The following is a 5079-nucleotide window of genomic DNA, read 5'->3' as shown; positions in this document are numbered from 1 at the left end:
TGCTGTTGGACTGGAGCGCTCTGCCCTAGGCGCAGCTGCGCTGCCATCTCAGCCATGCGCCCCGCGCAGGCTGGGAGCCGGGGCCCTGCCCGAGGGGGAGGAGAAACGCGCAGCTGCCAGCCTCAGCTGAGCAAGAAGGCGATGACCTAGAGTTACCTTGCGGTGGAAAGTGGGTCAGGAGGTCCCGCCTGCGCTGGGACTAGAACTGAGCCCTCTGCATTCCTCTGCTTGTGGCTGGTCAGGAGGAGGCTGCTGGGGGGGGGGGGGTGAGTGGCTCCTCCAAAGGGGCTTCCCTGGGGGGATTCCCAGGAAACAGCTGCCAGTGAAATGCCATGAGTTTCCTGGGGGGTGATTTTCATGCTAACCCTGCCACGGAGCTGGGCTCACAGTATCTCCCACCGCCCTTCTTCCAGCACCTGGACAGCATCCTTCAGCTGCCTTCCCTGGCAAAGTCCAGCCAGGGGGGACCCGCTTTGCATCCTCTCTGATGCGCCATCCTTTCTAGCTGGTTTGAACGGAGCTGCCTCCAGCTAACAGGGCCGCTGCTAAAGGCTTCCTGTGCCCCTGAAGGGCCTACCTGGGGAGCAATGGACACAACCTAGTGCAAGGGCGGCTGGAGGCGTGGGGCTAGCTCAGACATGGGCGATGGGTGGGCATGTAACTGGAAGCCTTGGGTCTCTACGTGCCGCTGATCAGGGTGCAAAGCTGGCTAGGATATTTGGAGCCAAATTTTCCAGACAATCCATCTGCATTTAGTCACCTGGATACCAGTATCGCTGCCTTTCCCAAACCACGAGTCATGTCCCCAAATCGCAAGATTGGCTCTAAAATCATGAGAGATTTTTAAACGGTATATTCGAGTTTCTTTGCATCCGTCTCTGGTGTTTGAGCCTTGGGGGTCCCATTTCTAAGCTTTCCTCAGCAATCACGAGGGCTGGACATGTTCTTTTAAAGAGGAAGGCTGGGATTCTTTTGAAATCACCTGACTCCAGGAGCTAGGGCTTTAGGGAAAAGCCCAAACATCATGATATTTGCAATGGAACCACAAGCGTTGGCAATCATGAGATGTTCAAAGCCTGCTCCGCACATAGGAGCTCCCACTCATCAGGTTTCTCAGCTGCTGTCAGCAGGCGCTGTGGGGCCAGGAATAGAGCGAGGCAGAAAGGGAGTTGGGAAGCAGTCTGCTGAAAATGCCAACTTTGCCTCAACAAGCAAAACAAAAAAATACCTGAAAGTTCTTTTGCCTGAAAACTGGAAATTCTCATTTTTTCAACAACAAATCAAAGTGTTCCATGAAAAAGAGACACGTTTTTATGAAAAGTTTTGTTTAATCCAGAAAGACAGTTTCCAGGGAAAACTGTCAACCAGTCCTAGTATAAATAACAATGCACTGCTTTTATCTAGCAGGTGTCATCCCTAGATCTCAAAGTCCTTTACACAAGAGGTCAGTATCATTATCCCCATTTTACAGGTGGGGAATCTGAGCCACAGTCACCCAGCAGCAGAGTTGGGAGTACAACCCAGGTCTCCAGAGTCCTAGTAGTAGGACACACTGTCTCCCTTGACAGGTTTCAGAGTAATAGCCGTGTTAGTCTGTATTCGCAAAAAGAAAAGGAGTACTAGTGGCACCTTAGAGACTAACCAATTTATTTGAGCATAAGCTTTCGTGAGCTACATGCATCCGATGAAGTGAGCTGTAGCTCACGAAAGCTTATGCTCAAATAAATTGGTTAGTCTCTAAGGTGCCACAAGTCCTCCTTTTCTTTTTGTCTCCCTTGAGCTCACTTCACTGTCCTGCCAACAGGGCCTCATTCACCATTGCCCTGCATGTTGTATACTCATTCGTGGCTGCCCTGAGCTGCCGGGCAGGCGCAGCTCCCGCAGGCAGAATAGCCCTGGGCAGGGGGCCCGGCAGTTCTGTGTCCACTATGCAACCACCTCCAAACTCCTTCCAGCACAGGGGCATTCTGGGAGCAGTCTGGGGTGGGAGGGTCGTTGGGAGTGAGCGGCCTTGCACCCCGGTGATTCTGCACCCCTGCAACATTGGCCCATAGAGGCCATTGCAACAGGGGCTCAAATTAGTGTCACTTTTTGGGGTGCAACCCTCAGCATCCCCCAGAATGGGGTGCAGCCACGTCCCCTGCGCCAGCGGCCCAGAATGGTGGAATTCATCACCCTGACATGAGTGACAACACAAGTACAGGGTGACAGGTTTCAGAGTAACAGCCGTGTTAGTCTGTATTCGCAAAAAGAAAAGGAGTACTTGTGGCACCTTAGAGACTAACCAATTTATTTGAGCATGAGCTTTCGTGAGCTACAGCTGTGCCACAAGTAAGGTGCCACAAGTACTCCTTTTCTTTTTACAAGTACAGGGTGATGGTCAATTGGGCCCGCCCGTGATCTGTCTCTGCCGGGTCTGATCTCTGCTCAAACTCAAGGGTGTTGGTTCCTAGAAAGACAAAACCAGATTCTCTTCCCATGTCCTCCCAAGAGGAGCTGTACTGAACCCTTTGGGGGAAAGTGACAGGAAAATAACAATATTATTATGAGAATAACATGGCAGAATAACGTGAGGGGGAAAGGAGTCCAGGAGAGCTGGCTCTATTTTAAAGAATCCTTATTGAGGTTACAGGGACAAACCATCCCGATGTATAGAAAGAAGAGTAAATATGGCAGGCGACCAGCTTGGTTTAACAGTGAAATCCTTGCTGATCTTAAACACAAAAAAAGAGGCTTACAAGAAGTGGAAGATTGGACAAATGACCAGGGATGAGTATATAAATATTGCTCGGGCATGTAGGAATGGAATCAAGAAGGCTAAATCACACCTGGAGTTGCAGCTAGCGAGGGATGTTAAGAGTAAAATGAAGGGTTTCTTCAAGTATGTTGGCAATAAGAAGAAAGCCAAGGAAAGTGTGGGCCTCTTACTAAATGAGGGAGGCAACGTAGTGACAGAGGATGTGGAAAAAGCTAATGTACTCAATGCTTTTTTTGCCTCTGTCTTCACGAACAAGGTCAGCTCCCAGACTACTGCACTGGGCAGCACAGCATGGGGAGGAGGTGGCCAGCCCTCTGTGAAGGAAGAAGTGGTACGGAACTATTTAGAAAAACTGGATGTGCACAAGTCCATGGGGCTGGATGCATTGCATCCGAGAGTGCTAAAGGAATTGGCGGATGTGATTGCAGAGCCATTGGCCGTTATCTTTGAAAACTCATGGCGATCGGGGGAAGTCCCGGAAGATTGGAAAAAGGCTAATGTAGTGCCCATCTTTAAAAAAGGGAAGAAGGATGATCCTGGGAACTACAGGCCGGTCAGCCTCACCTCAGTCCCCAGAAAAATCATGGAGCATGTCCTCAGGGAATCAATTCTGAAGCACTTAGACGAGAGGAAAGTGATCAGGAACAGTCAGCATGGATTCACCAAGGGAAGGTCATGCCTGACTAATCTAATTGCCTTCTATGATGAGATAACTGGTTCTGTGGATGAAGGGAAAGCAGTGGACGTGTTATTCCTCGACTTTAGCAAAGCTTTTGACACGATCTCCCACAGTATTCTTGTCAGCAAGTTAAAAGAAATATGGGCTGGATGGATGCACTACAAGGCGGGTAGAAAGTTGGCTAGATTGTCGGGCTCAACGGGTAGTGATCAATGGCACCATGTCTAGTTGGCAGCCGGTATCTAGCGGAGTGCCCCAATGGTCGGTCCTGGGGCCAGTTTTTTTCAATATCTTCATTAATGATTTGGAGGATGGTGTGGATTGCACCCTCAGCAAGTTTGCAGATGACACTAAACTGGGAGGAGTGCTAGGGATAGGATACAGAGGGACCTAGACAAATTGGAGGATTGAGCCAAAAGAAATCTGATGAGGTTCAACAAGGAGAAGTGCAGAGTCCTGCACGTAGGACGGAAGAATCCAATGCACCGCTACAGACTAGGGACCGAATGGCTAGGCAGCAGTTCTGCAGAGAAGGACCTAGGGGTGACAGTGGATGAGAAGCTGGATATGAGTCAACAGTGTGCCCTTGTTGCCAAGAAGACCAATGGCATTTTGGGGTGTATAAGTAGGGGCACTGCCAGCAGATCGAGGGACGTGATCGTTGCCCTCTATTCGACATTGGTGAGGCCTCATCTGGAATACTGTGTCCAGTTTTGGACCCCACACTACAAGAAGGATGTGGAGAAATTGGAGAGAGTCCAGCGAAGGGCAACAAAAATGATTAGGGGACTGGAACACATGAGTTGTTTGAAAAAACAAAAATCTCTGCAGAAAATTTTCAACATTTTTTGTTTGTATGTTTCTGCTGAAAATGCACCCTGGTTTTCACCATGCCCAGAAGCCATCTTGAGGGATAAAAGGTTGTCTTAAAAATAAAATAAAAAGTTTACTTAAGCAAAGTACGCTGTCGTGGGATAAGAGGGAAGGTCCTCTCATCGATTGGTAACTGGTTAAAAGATAGTGTAAGGGGACTATTGCCCCCTTACTAACATTCAGTGGGGGTGTTTTAGTTGCTAGCTCCCAGTACTAAAAAGGGGAAGGGTCTATGGGAAACCAGGACCCTGAGACTGATAGTCCCCAGGAACAATGGGGAGAGGCCAATGCTCCACGTCAGCCTGAATGACAGGGCGGGCAGGCTAATCAGGGAGGCAGGAGGCCAGGGAGGTCCCGTCCTCCCTGTGAGCTGGATTTGCCTGGGTCAGACAGAGTGGGGCTGAGCTAAGGAGAAAGCAGGGGCCCAGGCTAAGCTGAGGAGAAGAGCTGTGCCAGATCCAGAGGGAGCAGAAAAGCAGCCCAGAGAGAGCAGACCCTGTCCTGGGAGCAGAGCTGCAGCCCCAAAGCCAGAGGCACAGCCCAGAGACAGCAGACTTGCCCTGGGAGCAGAGCTGCAGCAACCAGAGCCAGAGGGGCCAGAAAAGCAGCCCACGAAGCAGGTCAGTGCTCGGAGCAGAGTCACAGAAGCAGCCAGCAGAGCAGACCTGTCCTGGGAGCAGAGCTGTAGCAACCAGAGCCAGAGGAGCCAGAGAAGCAGCCCAGGGAGCTGGAGGCAGAGCAGCAGCAGCAGCGCAGAGACAGAGTGGTG

The sequence above is a fragment of the Lepidochelys olivacea genome (genome assembly GCF_965140295.1).
Source record: "Lepidochelys olivacea isolate rLepOli2 genome assembly, chromosome: 7".
NCBI classification, from domain to species: Eukaryota; Metazoa; Chordata; order Testudines; family Cheloniidae; genus Lepidochelys; species Lepidochelys olivacea.
This window is presented reverse-complemented; position numbering follows the sequence as displayed.